This window comes from Callospermophilus lateralis, chromosome 7 (assembly GCF_048772815.1).
Source record: "Callospermophilus lateralis isolate mCalLat2 chromosome 7, mCalLat2.hap1, whole genome shotgun sequence".
In the NCBI taxonomy this organism is placed as follows: domain Eukaryota; kingdom Metazoa; phylum Chordata; class Mammalia; order Rodentia; family Sciuridae; genus Callospermophilus; species Callospermophilus lateralis.
In genome coordinates this window covers 113,071,717-113,089,102 of record NC_135311.1, presented here as the reverse complement: position 1 = coordinate 113,089,102, position 17,386 = coordinate 113,071,717, and the positions used below count along the sequence as shown (strand labels likewise).

At 39.9% G+C, this 17,386-nt stretch overlaps 1 pseudogene; it reads right to left on the bottom strand.

The window, feature by feature from the left end:
• Positions 1-899: 899 nt before the first annotated feature.
• LOC143403445 (ATP-dependent RNA helicase DDX50 pseudogene) lies at positions 900-9,100 on the bottom strand (annotated as a pseudogene).
• Positions 9,101-17,386: the final 8,286 nt, after the last annotated feature.

The following is a 17,386-nucleotide window of genomic DNA, read 5'->3' as shown; positions in this document are numbered from 1 at the left end:
GGACCTCCTCCCCTCTCATCTTCACCTCCTCCCCAAATATCAAACCCCCAGTCGCCATCCCCCAAATCTTTACCTCCAATCACTTGATCCAAAACCCTTCTCTAAATAAAATACCTTTCCCCTTTGGGCAGTGGCCAGGGCTGAAAGGAAATATGAAATCCATATTCCTTTTGCCATGACAGATTTGTCCCAGATTAAGGACAGATTAGGTTTATTCTCTGAAAATCCCATCAGAGAATAAACTGATGGGTTTATTGAGTCAGGCTTACCATCTCACCTGAGCAGACAATTACTATATCCTCATTTCCACCTTGACCCCTGATGAATGTGCCTGAATTTAGCAAGCAGCAAGAGAACATGCCAACCTCCTCCATATCCAAAACTCTCACGCCAGTCCTGTGGTGGATACTACTCCTCCCATGGTTGGATCTAATTGGACATACCAATCCCAAGACCTGGGAACTATCTGACTCCAACATATGATAGCCCGCCTCCTCGAAGTCGTGACAAAAAACTCTCATACTCAGGTCAACTATGACAACATTAGGGAAATCACTCAAGGCCTGGATGAAAACCCCACACTGTTTTGGGCCCAACTTACTGAGGCCACTACTAATTATACGACCCTGGATCTCAATACCGTTGCCAGTACTCCCTTTCTCCATGTTCAACTTATTGGTTGTTCTGCCCCTGACATCCAAAAAAACTTAGACAGCCAGAAAAAGGTCCAGAAACCCCTCAGCAGCAACTTCTAGATGCTGCTTTCAAAGTCCTTAGTAATCAGGAGGATGAAGCCAAAAAAGAAAAAGAGAAACATCTCAAAGCTAAATACCAACTATTGGCCTCGGCCATTTATAACCCCAAATCAGCCCCTGCTGTCCATGGCCTCACCAGACCCTCTAGTACTCCTCCCAGGGCCTGTTTCTGGTGTGGACAGACAGGACACTGGGCAAAAGCCTGCCCAAATCCGAGGTCCCCCCACCAAGCCCTGTCCCAACTGTGAACAAAGGGAGCACTAGAAAATGGACTTCCCCCAGGGGAGGACACCCCTGCCCTCGGTACAGACTTTTCCCCAAGTCCCATACACTGAATTACTGGAACGAGGAGGCCTGGACTCCACTGACCCATCACCTCATGTGATACCCCAAGGAGCCCCAGGTTACAGGGATGGTGAGCAGACAGGCAGTTTCTTTTGGGGTCAACACTGAGGCAAGTCTTTCCCTTCTGATACAATGGCATGGACCTACTTGTAAAATGAACACTCCTATTATGGGAGTATCTGGGACCCCTGTGTATCCCTAAAGTCACCTCTCTCTTTTGTAGTACATCTGGATCCCTCTCACTATCCCACTCTTTCATTGTCATGCCAAACTGCCCGTCCCCTTTCATAAACTGAAGGCTTCCATCTCCATGCCCCGTTTACAATCCACTACCATCTTTCTAGTACATTCCAACCTGGACCTAGTCCCCATGCCCCTTAAGCCTCCTGATCATCCCTTACTAGCTGGGATCAACCCTACAGTCTGGAATACCCCCTCTTTAAAGGATATCCCACTTCATTCCATCTCTCTTCTCCTAAATTACTGACTTATAGCTCCAAGGAACCCTCTCTCCTTTCTCCCCCCTCCAAATTATTTTCTTTTCCTCTGCTTATTCTTATGCTCTACTTGGACTAGCCTCATCCACAACTTCTTGCCTTTCTCCTAGCTCTGCAGCCACAGCTATGAACTCTCTTATTCCTCCTCAACTCCTCAGCTGCCCTCCTCTTTGAGGCTAACCCAGCGTGGTCAACCTGTTGGGTGTATACTCAGGCTTCTTCCACTAAATGGCTCTTCATCCCTGTGCCCCTCGACATTTGAGCTACAAGTTCCATGAGGCTCTATCATCATCTATACAAGGGTTCTACGTTCTCTCCAAAAGAATCCCAATCTAATGTCCCTAAAATAGCCAACAAGCTTTCCAGACCCTAACCCAACAACTTAACTCATACTCCACCACTCTCCAGACCCAACCCCCTACTTTCAGCCATATTGTTCCTCAATCCCAAGCCCCTCTTCATTTGTTGCCTTCTTTTCAGGGTGCTTACCCAAACTGCTCCCTCACCCTAACTATTCTCACTTCTCTACCCTTATGAACGCCTACCACTACAGGAGGATATGACAATGAATGGCCTCGAATCACATCTACTCACCCACTTTAATACACCTCTTTTCAGGCTATATCAGGGCTGACCACATCCACAACATCAGCCCTTTGTCAAGGTTGAATACCCATAAACCAGGCTGCCCCACTTATGGCTTATCCTACCCTGAACCTCTTCAAAACAATGATTGCAGAGGGCTTACCACCTCTTACCCTTACTGTCTCTTCCTCCACCAAAACATGGGAAGACTCACCTCTGAACACCTGATTCCCTCTACTGCTAACACCAAACTACAACCACTTACAGCAGCACATCTAAGCACCACCTGACAATTTATCACCGTGAGCTGAATGCAGATCAGTTAGAACTGCTTCTCTGCTCCACTTCCTAGAGAAGCCTGGAATATAAGCAGGGAGTATTCTTCCTATGTGGGGGTCAGGTCTACTTATGCCTTCCCTCCAATCGGATGGGAACCTGTACTGCCTTTGCAGTTCCCCCTTTACCCTACACCCAGGACACCTCTATTATTCCTATCCCTGCCACCCATTTTCTCCATCGCAGGCGGTGGAACCCTGGCCTGATTCCCATCCTTGTGGGTCTCAGAGTCCTCACAGGGGCAGCCACAGGATCAGCTGGTCTTGGGGTATCCCTAGACAAGTATGAGCAATTGTCCAGGGCCCTTAGGGAATCACTTGACAATATAACTTCCCAAATTAATGACATCCAAGATCGAGTGGACTCTCTGGCTACTGTCATCCTTCCAAACCTGAGAGGTCTAGATTTAGTTCTCATGGAAAAAGGAGGATTATGTTTATATCTGGAAGAAGATTTCTGTTTTTATGTTAATAAGTCAGAAATAGTAATATAAGTTACTATTTCTGACTTATTAACATAAAAGATAAGAAAGCTAAAGAAACAAGGCACTAACCTAGCAACCACCTCCTCCTCCCCTGGATGGTGGGGAGGATTCCCGACCTGGATTGGGCCCATTATGACCCCCATTCTCCTGATTATCTTATTTCTCTCCCTTCTTCCATGTTTCGTTAATCTATTCCAGAGGTTTCTAACAAAACATGTCTTCACCATCTCCAGGCCACCACCCAAGAACGTGTGAGAGCTATGTTCCTCCTTCAGACTCTAGAAGGTGTCCCAGTGATACCCCTTCCCAGCAGGAAGTAGCCAGATATGATGATGTCACCCCAACTCATGAAGCCCCTTTTAGAGTCTGGAATGAAGGAAATGGAGACTTAACAAAACCCTCAGGGAAAAAGGAAGCTCAGGAATCTGACCTGTTGCAATCTCCCTTATCTGCCAAAATGCCCCTGCTCCCTGAAAGTATGTCCACCAAAAGTAACTGATCAACACCTCCCATGACCTCCCCAGCTAAACCCTACAAAACAGACTCTCCTTGTAGCCTGTCACATTTTTGCTCTTGAAAATGTGCCCCTCCATTGCTTAATAAAGCATTGCTGATCTGTTGAGGTCTGTCTTCCTTTCTTTTTCCTTTTGTATTCTCTCCATTTGCTCTCACCTACAGTATCAATACTTTCATTTAGCAACATTAATAAAAATTATTTTTGACACACACACAAAAGGGGAAGATTCGCTCATCCTAATATGAAAATATTTTGTTTTGTTTATAACATTTATATTATCAATCAAAAGGCACTAGTCTATCACTTTTTGGATACCTTGACATTCGTTGCTTCTTAAACTATTTCCATTTCTAATAAAATGCATAAATTGAGTTGAATCATTTAAAATAGAGATACTTGAACATCCTTTCAAACAGTGAGAGTGATACTCGTTAAGATCTTTGCCATATTAGGAACCTATAGATTGCTACTATTCAATCAGTTAACCAAACCTCAAAGGCTCATTAAGTGCCCAACACTATTTTAGACATTCTAACTTTTGCATCTTCTTCAAGGTAAATATATTTTAAATTTTAGATTTTCAAGACTCCTTGTATATATGCACACAGGTATGTATTTGCTTTTTTTTTTTTCTTTCAATAAATTCCATTTCTACTACTGTCAAAGCACTGACAGACACTGCAGGAAGAAATGTGGAACCAACTCTTAGGAAAATGCTTCCGCGAATAGCAACAGCATCTGGGCTGAGAGTGATCAGAAACACCAACGCCCACAGAGGCCAGGCAGGCAGTGTAAATGCAGGAAACGAGCTGAGCATAAGACAAAGGGAAAAGGAGGGTTATGGGGAGCTATGAAATGGATGTTCCCTCTATGGAAAGCATGAAGAAAGAAAGGAAAGAGGGTTACACCAAGTGGTCAGGTAGAGGAGGCAGGTGGAGAGAGAGCAGTGGGAGCAGAGAGGTCATCAGGGCAGGGTGTCCCAGGGAACCCAAGCGTGCATACTGCAAGACTAAAAAGATGGTCAGCTGCGTGAGATTTTTCTAGAAGTTGTCTATTGGATTTGACAACCTGGGGTCCCTGGGAGCCTCAACAAGAGCAGGTATACCAACAAGGCAGAGGTGGAGGCCAGACTGAAGTGAACTGGAAAGTGGAGGGACAGCAGAGGGTTAGAAACAGCATAACAACAATTCTTTCAAGAAGTTTTATAGTGAAGGGAAACAAAGAAACAGGCCCGTGGTCCGAGGGAGATAAGTGGTTATGGAAAGAGTGATTTTTAAAAAGAGAATTGATAGCAGATCAGGCTTTCCTACTGATGAGAATGATCCAGAAAAGAGGGAGTCATGGAAGGGAAGATGACCAAAGGACATCTAGAGAAGGGGATTCAGAATGTAGGCATACACAGAGAGGTCTTTGATCTAAGGAGGGCCACTTCTTTCATCACTATATAGAGAAGGGAAGGAGCTGTAGACGCTGGCTTGGTGAAAATACAGTGGTGGCATTGTAAAAGAGTACTCACTGGTGGCTTCTAATTTCTGCCTAAAATAGGGGAGATTTTTATTCTATGGTACTTTATATATTTTTTTAAGTTGCCACAACACTTTTTTTTGCATCAAGGTGACCTATGTATAAATAAAATCCATGGTCTAAATAAATAAATAAAATAGGGAAGAACCTTGAGAATAAAAAGGGAGGGTGAGAGATTCACAGAAGGGAGAAGGAATGAAATAATCTCCGTGGGACTATAAAAGCTGTTCCACTAGAGAAACATGGTAGGAAATACAGGGTCCTGCTATGATTTGAAATTGCAAATTTAAGGCACAACCAGTAAAATTGTGTTTCAATTTTGTCCAGGGAAGTCCAACTGTTCAAAAGGGTATTGGCATTGCTTATGAAATTTGAGAAAATGCAGATTCTGAGTCATAGGTCTAGGGTGCAACCTGAGTTATTTTGTTTTGTTTTTAAATGTTTTTTTTTTTGGTTGTAGACAGACAGACTGCCTTTATTTTATTTATTTTTATGTGGTGCTGAGGATAAAACCCAGTGCCTCCTGCATGCTAGGCAAGTACTCTGCCACTGAGCTACAGTCCCAGCCCAGAGTTTATGCATGTCTTATTTTTTAAGGAGGTTTTTCTAAATTCAAAGGTTTAGCTGGAAAGTACATTTGTTTACAACTATTAAAAAACTAGGACTAACTTCTTTATGATGACCTAAGATTTGGGGGATAATGTACATGATTAGGCAGAAATAGGTGAGCTCATACTGGTAAACTGACTCCATTTGGCCCCCACTTCTCGATTGATTTCTGTCCCTACTCTCTCTTCTACCATCTTGATGACTTCCTGACCAACTCCCCTGGTCAATTCTGTCTCCCTGCCTGGCCAGACCTGCCACTTAGTCAGTCATTCCTTTGTTTAGAATTAGAAGAGTATCTCCGTCATAATATTCTTCAATTTCAGTTATTGTGGAGGCCACTTAGGGCATTCAGTCATGCCACTCTGCCTGCAACCTTTCTAGATCTGTTGTAGGAACAGCAAAGCAAACACCTTTCAGGGGGCATATTCTGGCCCTTTGGGACACAGCATTACTGCTTAGCTTTCTGTTAAGTTCTTTCCAAGCTCAGCTGACATCCTGGATTTCTTCTGGGCTTTCCAGAATCATGGTCACAAAATGCTTATCAGCGCTGATAAGAGCTCATGGTTCAAGGTTCAATGTTCCAGAAATTTGTGTGAAGCTGTGGCCACTGCTCCTTTCTCTTCTATCCATATATGCACTGATGATCAGGAAAAATCAGCATCAGCATAAGAAATAAAATCCAGAGAACTGATGGCACTCATGCTTTTTGATTTAACTAAATTTTAGAAATACCTATGCATTTAAAAGTAAAGCTTTTTCTCAGCAAAGGAAACAATTAATAAAGTGAGAAGAGAACCTACAGATTGGGAGAAAATCTTTACCACATCTACCTCCAATAAAGCATTAATCTCTAGGATATATAAAAAAACTAAAAAAAAAATTAACACTAAAAATCCAAATAATCAATCAATAAATGGGCTAAGGAACTGAACAGACACTTCACAGAAGAAGAAATACAATTAATCAACAAATATATGAAAACGTGTTCAATATCTCTTAAGAAACTAGAGAAATAGCAAATCCAAACTACTCTAAGATTTCATCTCACTCCTGTCAGAATGGCAATTATCAAGAATACAGGCAAAAATACATGTTGGCGAGGATGTTGTGAAAAAGGCATACTCATACATTGCTGGTGGGACTGCAAATTGGTCAACCACTATGGAAAGCAGTATGGAGATTCCTCAGAAAATTGGGAATGGAACCACTATTTGACCCAGCTATCCCACTCCTTGGTTTATACCCAAAGGACTTAAAATCAGCATATATAGTGATTCAGCCACATCAATGTTTATAGCAACTCAATTCACAATAGCTAGACTATGGAACCAACCTCAATAGATGAATGGATAAAGAAAATGTGGTATATGCAGTCAATGGAATATTACTCAGCTTTAAATAAGAGTAAAATTATGGAATTTTCCAGTAAATGGTTGGAGTTGGAGAATATCATACTAAGTGAAATAAGCCAATCCTATAAAACCACAGCCTGAATGTTTTCTCTAATATGCGGATGCTAATTCACAATAAAGCAGGGGGCACTAGGGAAGAATAGCATTAACATAGAGGGAAGTGACGGGAGGGAAAGGAAGGGGGTGTGGGGATACAAAAGATAGTAGAATGAAACAGACATTATTACTGTATGTATATATGTGACTACATGACCAATATGATTCTGTAACATGTACACTCAGAAAAATGAGAAATTAAATCCCATCTATGTATATCAAAGTACATAAATGTATTCGACTGTCATGTATGACTAATTAAAACAAAAAATTTTAAAAATAGAACAATTATTAAAAAAAGATCAAGCTCATATTTTCATTAGGAAAACACATTGGCATTATTTGCACCAAGTTAAAATGTATTTATTCTATGCAAAATTCCAATTGTTATCAGTTATTTGCTGTTGTGTACAACACTGAAATGTGTAAAGGTATATTTAAAGTAGAACTGTTCATCTCAGCAAAGCAAAAGGAAATCAAATGCCCCCCTATTATCAATTTTTAGGAAGATGAATGGCAATTATTTCTGTATATTCACATGGTTGAATACTATATGTAGGTGAAAATAAATAATAAAATGTGCTGTGGCTCTTTAAAAAAAAAAAAAGCAATTCCTGCTTTTTGTTCCACATATCTTAGTTGACTTCTTTCTCTTGGTTGATAAAAATATGCAAATTCTTGTCTGGTCAGCTCTACTTGTGCCTCCAGAGTGATGGATATAGGATTAACATCCTATGAAGGAGAACTCTGAATCACCAGATCAACCTCGAGAATGTCCAAACCATGGATAGCCATTTTGGTGGCCACCCAAGCTTGAAAACCACCTTCTTGGAAGCCTTTCAGTGTAACTTCTCTTTTGACCATGCAACAGCCACATGGAAACACTGGGAATTCTGTTCCATGTGGATTCTTGGTCATTTCAGTTATATTCTTCTTGGTCTCACAGAATACAATAGCGTTCCTTTCACCACCACAGTGTACCTGAAGGACATCTCCAATAACTGCTGGCCTCTGAGACCAACGGCACTGGGCAGCCAAAGGTTCCATAGTACTTGCAGCCTTCTGAGTCACTTTTCCAACACGGTCAACTTGTTCATATCTGGGCTGCATGTATTCATGTATTTTTTTTCCCTGCAAGTTTGTATACCAATGCAGACAAAGTGAAGTCTAAGGATGGTCTTCAGAATCATTTTCATAGGATTCATGGATAATACCTTTAACTCATTCAGCAAAACCTAAATCTAACATTTCTAACATTCAATTCACTTCATCAAGTGCAGAACAGCTTAGTTTAGAAAGATCCAAATAGTCATTCTTCAGATGACCTTTGGTACCACCAGGAGTCCCAACCAAGATGCAAATGTCACTTTGAATATAATTAATTTGGCTTAGATAAGCTGTTCCACCATAAAACAACCACACTATATTTCCTAGTTATATCTCTGAAGCGTTTGGTTATTTGGTTTGCCAGTTTCCTTGTTGGGGTCAAAACAAGTACCTTTGATGAGCTGCTTTTAAAAAATTGTTTCTTGGTTTCTTTCGAGCCTTTCAATCTAAGGTATGGCAAAAGGGAATGTCTTCCTGTTCCTGTCCATGCTTGGTAATTCAATCTTTTCCTTCATATATAAGACCAAAGGTCTCAACTTGAATAGGAAAGAAAGATGTTACCCTTTACCTTTCATGAGCTTTATAGTTTCTTCAGAAGTGAAGAAATTGGAGAAGACTCCTCCTTTCTCTTCATATGTTAGGATCTCCTCTAATTTATTATCACCTGACTTATGAGTGGAACTTTCTGAGGATGACACTCACTTCAATTTTTTCCCATGTTCATGAGTCTCTTCATTGATGGGTTTTTTTTCTTCTTGACTTATGAGATGTAGAAATTCATCTGAAAGTCTATCAAATCCTTCTTCATTGTCTCCATTTAGTTTTTCTTTCATTTTTGCTTTTCTGGGGGGTTGGGAGCATGGGGTCATCACAGCACTGTTTTCTGTGGTTTCTGTTTTCCTGCCTGAGTCATGGTGGTGCCTTGACTTCCTCCTATCATGTCAGCGTTGTGGGATGTGCTTTTGGTTTACCTCGTTGAAGTCTTCATAACAACCCTGTAAGGGAAGTCCAGGTCCATAATGCCTTATCAGAAATTCTGCTATCCATAAAGTTTTTTTGCTGCTCCTTCCTCTAGACTTTGGGCTTTTCCAAGGGTACTTCCATAATGTTCCCAGAGGGGATTCCCAGGCATTACTGTCTCCACCACCTCCCTCCCACCAAGGTGGTCACAACCATCTACAGGCTGTGACCTAGCTTCTGCGTTTCTAATCAGCTGGCAGGTGATGTCCCTGCTTCTGGATCTCAGAACCACAGTGTGAATGACAAGGGGCCAAGGCCTTTCATTTGTCACTATCTTTTCAAGTATTTCACAAGGGTATACAACAGATAAATAAAAATTATAAACTTCAATGATAACTTAAAAGGAAGGGGACATAGACAAAGTAGATAATTTGATTGATCCAACTGTACCTGTTTTAGAAATATATTTTCTTGCACTTCTTCTCGTCTACATTTCCACATTTGGCAATTTATGCAATCTCACAGTTTCAACCACCATCTTTAGGTGGAGGTAGTGACCTCTTTCTTAGCTCCAAGGGTCTAATGAATACATCCACAGGGGTGTCCCCTAAGCAACTCAAAAAGTAAATTGCCATCTATGTATGTTTATCCTTGACCTTTTTAAATCCTTTGACTCTCCTTCTCATTGATCTCCACGTTTAATTAATTGTTAAGTTCCACCAATTTTTCCCTAAAATGCTAGTAGCTTCTGTGAATGAAAATCAGAACGATATCAAGAAACATTTGCCCTTTATCAGAACTTTTGGCTAAAATTCAAAATTTGACAGTATATTCTGCTGGACTGACTGAAGAAATAGATTTGCACACTTTGCTAGCAAAAATGCAAACTGCTACAACTTCTGTGGAGTTTTTTGTTCGTTTTGTTTTGCAATATACAGCAAAATTGCTTATGCCTTGACTTTTTGACCTAGGAATCTATCCCCAAAACACAATGCACCACATAAAATGACATGTGCACAAGACTATTCAACTGAAGTACAATTCATAACAGCAAATAAATCAAAATAATACCCAAATGCTCATCAATAGTGGACAAGTTGAATAAACTATGATTCTTTCACATACTGGCATGTTATGCAGATATGAAAGACATAAGGAAAATCTCTGTACACTGTCATGAAGGAATTTAGGGAACATGTAAGATGCAGAAGAATGTTCACAGTATGCTACTTTTGAATTAAAAAAATAACAAGACGAACAGATAAACATATTTGCTTATATTTTCAAAAAGAAGAAATGGAAAGTAAATCCAAACCTAACAAAAATAAATTATCTATGGGAGAAAGAAATGAACAATGGGGAGGGGAAATATACCATATTTAATGGTATAAAATATGGTGTATTCATTGGTTTGAATATACCATATTTTATAGCATTAACTTTAAAAGAATGTAAATATTTTACTTGAATAGAAAATAAGCTAATCCATGAATAACAAAACGATGTGCAATCTTTAGTGGCATTCAACCACTTAACCTCTGGATCCAGATTCCTCAGCCTGGATTCAATTCTCTTCTGTCTGCCCTGGCCAAACATTGCCAACTTACTCCCGGATGTCCCTCCCATCTCCTCTGCCCACATATGATTAACATGATCATTATTTCCCCCACTGGACCATGTGTCTTTGAGGATGTTTTTCCTCCTCTGATGGATTTTGGAAACCCACCTTATTCAGTCCCTAGACTTACTGCAACATAAATTGGACAATTCTTCTAGCATTTAAAAATTATTGTCTGAAATTTTTATATTTATTCCAAAGAATTCAAGGAAGTCATAGTTCCTTGATAACATATAAAACACCTCACCAAAGAGTCACTTTCTGGTTAGAAAACAAAAATAAAAATTGAAGCAATCCAATGTCCATTGGCAATGAAAGGATAAACAAAACATGGTCTATCTTAACAGGGAAAGAGATTTCAACACACACCACAGCATGGATGGATCTTGAAGGCATAATGTTAAGTGAAATAAGTCAGTCATACAGGGACAAACACTGCATCATTCCGTTTATATGAGGTGCCCAGAGTAGTCAAATTCATAGAGACCAAAAGTGGAATGGTGGTTGCCAGAGGCTGGGATGAAGGGTAGAAGAGAGAATGGAGAGTTTTTGTTTAATGGGTACAGAGTTTCAATGGTGTTAAAAAATATATGGTTCTAGAGATGGTGGTGGTTCACACAGTGTGAATATTCTTAATGCCACTGCACTCTACACTTAAAAGTGGTGAAAATGGTAAATTTTACATCATGTATATTTTTACCACAATTTAAAAATTTTTAAGCAAGGGAAATGAGCCCTTTGGGAATGTTTCTAATGCTGCCTCATTTTATTAATGCACCACAGTTTTAGCCAAGGCTGTCCTCTCCAGAGCCATTAAGGATCACCTGGGGAAGAGACTTGGCTTTTTGCTTAGAACATGGTACCACACTCTTGCTCCCCAAAAGTATGTCCAACAGGAACATTCTACCCTGGGACCATTTGCCACCCTCAGTTTTGTATAACCAGGAGTTAGAGATAGTTGATTCATTTAAAAGGTGTTTCTAAATTTCTGATGTTTGCTCCTAATCAAAGCTTTATACTTGCATTGATCCATAATATTTGTATTTGTACTTCTGAGTAAAATGCTCTGCCCCTATATCCTCCCCTCCATGTCTATACTGTGAGCTACTGCTGAGGCTGAGAAGCCACTTGAAATGAATGCACCTTAAACTCGGTTTTGAAACTGCATCTTTTACCACAATAATTTGAGAGGTAAACTATATGAGGAAAAGAAGGGATATATGGGGAGTTCACTGTACATTCAGATGGATTTTTTTTTTGTCGACCTAAAATTGCTCTAAAAAGATAAATGGAATCTAATTAAAATTAATTAATCATAAAAGTTTTAAATTAATTCAGTTAATAAAAAGTGAAACTCTACATCTTAAATTCTTTTAGTTCTTGGTATAGCAAATGGTCTTATTGGTCTATGTAAGTGAAATTGATGCTTTCTTAACTAAGAAACCTGTTTTTGTTTAAATACTTAATATATCTGCCCAGAAATTGAAGGCATACTATACTAGACAGTGACCACTATAGCCATATTGGTACCTTATAGGAGGAAGGGAGGAAAAATAATTAGAACCCAGCCCCCTACTTTCTGCTCCTGGTTGCATTAGAAACCCCACATTTCTAACACATGGTTTTGCTTTTCTCTTGCCACCCAGAAAGTATAGAGAGACATACTGAAGTCCTTGACCACAAAAACAGTAAACACTGGAAGAAGGGGCTTTCTTGTGAGAAAGACCAAGCACTGTGTACTGAGGTTGCCTCCACAGAGACTTGAATTTTCCATCTACTTGGTTTCTGGTAAAAGGTATGGTTTCTGGTAAAACTTCCCTCAACGACTGCCCAAATTGTATACAAACCCTCATCAGCCTCAAAAGATAGGGCACTACCCCCAGTGACTCACATTGGGTGCTGTCTACGAGCAGGAACCCCCACAGGCAGAGCAAGAGCCTCACAGGTGGATCAAGAACAAGTCCTAGTTCTCTCCCATCTTCCAACGTCTCACCAGCCTCAACTAGCAACTCAGCTGACTGAAGATAAACAAATTAGAGTAGCTCAAATAAGTAGCATTGTAGAGAATCTGCCTAAAGAAGTTTATGATGCTGAAACAGATGGATCAAAGAAGAGGTGCCAGAGTGTATGATTTGTTAGACAAAACTTATCTGTGGGGACTCCATCTTATATTAGCTATACAAGCGCATCTACCACCTGGTCCGCATAGGTGAGTAGCTGATGGGGTCCCTCACATGCATCTACTATAGGGGGCCAGTTGATAACGCATGGCCTACACTCTGAAGACTAGTGGAATGACTTCAAGTAAAACATCGATTTTGTGATATTTTGTCATTGAGTGCAAAAAGCTAGAGTTAGAAATTTTGAGCAAGATTTTTTTAAAAAAAAAATTCCTGAATGTGTATTAATATTCGGATATAGAGAGTCACATTTTTAAAATCAGATGGGGCCTGTCACAGTGCCACACATTTGTAATCTCTGTGATTTTAGAGGCTGAGCAGGAGGATTGCAAGTTCAAGGATAGTCTGGGCAACTTGGAAAGACCCTGTGTCTCAAAATAAAAAAAATAAATAAAAAGAGTTGGAGATGTAACTCAGTGATAGAGTGTCCCTAGGTTCAATCCCCAGTACTGAACAAAACAAAAACAGGGAAAGTAAGGTAATATCTTATGTACAACATTAATCCAATATTTATAAATGTATGTATCTAGGTTGTGTTTTTGCTCCAGTTCATTAGTGTTGTATAAAGTTTCATGGCAGCTATGATTTAATAATTTTTTTCTACCAAAAAATACTGAAAGAAGGAAGAAGTTATTGAAATGACCTTCTAAAAATTATTCAGAATGTGGATAGATGCTTATTCTTCCATCTGTGATGGAGTAGCTACTATCAGACTAACACTCTAGCTAAGAGCATCTGTGGAAGCTAAACAAAATCCCACTTACACACACACACACACACACACACACACACATTCACCCAAGTTAACTGCTTGAACATGTTGGAGAACAAGCCAACAGTAAAGGATCTAAGATCCTCGGGAGTCAAAATATTCACTGAAGGGAGGCCCCTGTCCAGGACCACGCTTTCCCCTTAGTATATTCAATAATACACAAGGGAAGGTAGAGGCCAAATACAAACCAGCAGCCTAGGATGAAAGCAGACTCAATGGGCACGACAAAAATTGGGATTCAGGGATCACTAAGAAGCGGGGACTTATTAAACACCAGACTTTTAATTTAAATCCTGGAAGAGATTTATGATGAAGAAAAAACCAGAAATAGACCAATCTAAACAGGACTAAGGTGATTTTATCATACTCTATCTGGGAAAATTAAATGCTATGCTATCTGAAGGAAGATAAATCATCCACAAGCTCTACAGTAGTTCATACATAATGTCCAGATTCAATGTGAACTACCAAGCATTCCAGGAAACAGAACCAAACCACAGAAAGCCAAGAGAAAAACAGGGAACAAAGACAGATCCACTGATAATCCATAAATTGGAGTTATCAAGCATGGGCTTTCCATCAACCAACAAAATATTTAAACCAACACTTCATAAGAAAAAAAAAAACAGATAAATGGCCAGTAAGAAAAGAAACTCAGTATCATTAACCATCAGGAAATTCAATTAAAACCACAGTGAGATATTACTACACACCTTTCAGGAAAGTTAAATACAAATATTAAGCATTGATGAGGACATGGAACAAAATAAACTGCATAAACTGCTGATGTAAATGTAAATTTGTGCAAATTACAAATCGTTATGCAGAGATTATAAAAGTTAAGCATGCATATGCCCCGTGCCCCAGTAATTTCATACCTGAATACATACAGAACAAAAAAAAAATAAGGGTTTGGGTCTTTCAAAATAGAATAATCAAGAGTATTCATAAAAGTCTTGTAGCCCTGAGTTACAAACAACCCAAATATTCAGCAGCAATAGAAGGATATATTCCACTGTAGTGCAGACATCCAATGCAATGATAAGAAAACAAGAAAGAACAGACTTCATTCATGAAACCCACAACGATGAAATTCAACAACATAATGTTTAGGGGAAAAAGTCAGACAAAAAAAAAGAGAAAATGTGCTGAATGATTCCATATATTCAAAGATTCAAGCCAGGAAAGATTTGTCTATGATGATATAAGTCAGAATAACGTTTATACTTGATGGACAGGCAAAGACTGACTGTAAGTAGGAAAAGTAAGATTTTTGTTGTTCTTATCATGGCTCAGGTTCCATTCTTGGTCCCAGAGAGAGTATAGAAGTATTAATTTGGTGAAAATTTTACAAACCCTGAACTTGTACACTTGGTGGGCATATATAACACAATAAAATAAATAGCAATTAAAACATGAAGGGGTTGGGGAGATAGAAAGGATAATAGAACAAAATAGACATTATTATTACTGTGTGTATATATGTGACTGCATGACCAATGTGATTCTGCAACCTGTATACTCAGAAAAATGAGATATTATCCCATGTGATTCAAATATATGATATATCAAGGTCATTGTACTGTCATGTGTAACTAATTAAAACAAATAAAAAATAAAATAAAATACATCATGAAGTTAGAATTAAGTTACTTGGACAACTAGGAATTCTCTGACAATGGGGACAGAGAGACTGTGGACTGGAAGATTTTTAAGACACTTCTCAATGTGATTCTCCTGCCCTTCCGTAAAGCAGCCACGCTCCCCCAGGACTATCATCCCTCAAGGTATCTACTCTCTCCATTCCTTCTGACTTCCATGCCCAATTTGGATTTTGCAGCAAGTGGTTATATCTGTTTTCTCCATTTAACATCAGAGTCAACATATTTCAAACAGTCATCATCCCTTACATCTCCCTTTGTGAATTTCTTCCCACATTTTCTACCACATATCAGAAGACAATTTCCTTGCTTTTTAAGGAAGAAACTGCATCCTCATTGCACCATGATGTGGTTCCTGGAGGTTGTCTCTCAAAAATCTTCCTCAGATCCATGCCCTCTTCTCCAACCACGTGGCGATTTTCCTCTTTTGCGCATTCATTCATTGACTAATGTGTATTCGTGAGATGTGCGGGGCCTGCTAGGCTCTGGGAGAGGGACTGAGGATTAATGGATCAAGTTAGATCCAGTCTCTGCAAAGCCCTTTACTTGCCCTAGACCCCCCAACTGCTTCCTCCGTGGTCTCACCAGCAAGTTTCCCTCCTCACAGCACCCCTGCCTCTGGACTGCCACCAACTCGCCCTCTCCAACACACCAACTCTTTACACCTGGGTATCATGCACATGTAAAGTATCTATGCGTTATTTAAATGAAGAAAATGAGTTCAAAAGAGAAAATTCGGAAAACACATAAAAGACTAAAGAGGAAAAAGGCTGCATCTCTGCCTATTTTTAAACAGTGACTGTCTAGTATGTAAGTCTGATCATTTCCTTCTCTTCTCAGAAGGTGCCATATTATTCCACTGCCTACAGGACAAACTCCACCTCGTGAGTACTGGATGCGAGGCCCTTCACAGTCTTGGCCCAGCTGCCTTTCTGGGCTCCTCTCGTGTCACTACCCACGTCGCCCAGCTCATGTACTGTGAATTCCCAGGCTTCAGATTGCACTTCTGCTAGACCCTACTTATGTGATGCTGTCTTAGCGTGCTGTAATTAAGCAAGAGGCAGCAGAACTGTTCGTAATGCTGATGCTGGAGTCAGGCGGCCTGGGCTCAAGTGAGATCTGTGACATGCTGCTGGTGCAATGTTAGGCCAATTATTTAATCTGTCTTTGCTTCAGCCTCATGGATAAGAGGATCAAGTGCCAGAATTCCCCCTCAGAGTATTTCTTTGAGGATTAAATGAGATGATCCAGTGAAAGGGTAACTCAGCACAATGCCAGGTGCACAGTAAGTGCTGGGAACATGGTATTTGCTATAACTGTCAGATGTCTGCCTTTTCCCTCTTGTATCAGTCTGGTTTTTGTTACCATAGAAAAATACTTATGTTGGGGAAATGTGTAAAGAAAAGACATTTATTTACATAGTTCATAGTTCTGGAGGTTCAAGGGCATGGTGCTGGCTTCTGGTTGGCTCTGCTCGTGGCAAATGGAATCACAGAGGTGGGGTTCAAGAGACAGAGAAAGGGAGATCACATAGCAAGGCAGGAATCCAGAGAGCAAGACTGGAGTTTCATGAGAATTATGTTAATTCCCTCTGAGGTCATGCCCCCCACACACACCAATAACTAATGACCTCCTGCTAAGCCCCACCTCTTAAAGGTCCCACTACCTTTTAACATTGTCACTCTGGGAACCAGGATGCCAACATAAGAACCTTTGGGGGATACAACTAACCACAGCATTCCTGAACTGCACACATCCCATAGAGAGTATTTCTTATTTACTTGTGTATCCCCCATTCCATGCTCAGCTTAGAGCAAGTGCTTTATAAATGTTTGAGGAATTAATGAATGCATGAGTGAATTATCAGCCAAATTTTGACATTTTTTTTTTCAGATTTCATTCACTTAAATTTTTTTTGTATAAAAACC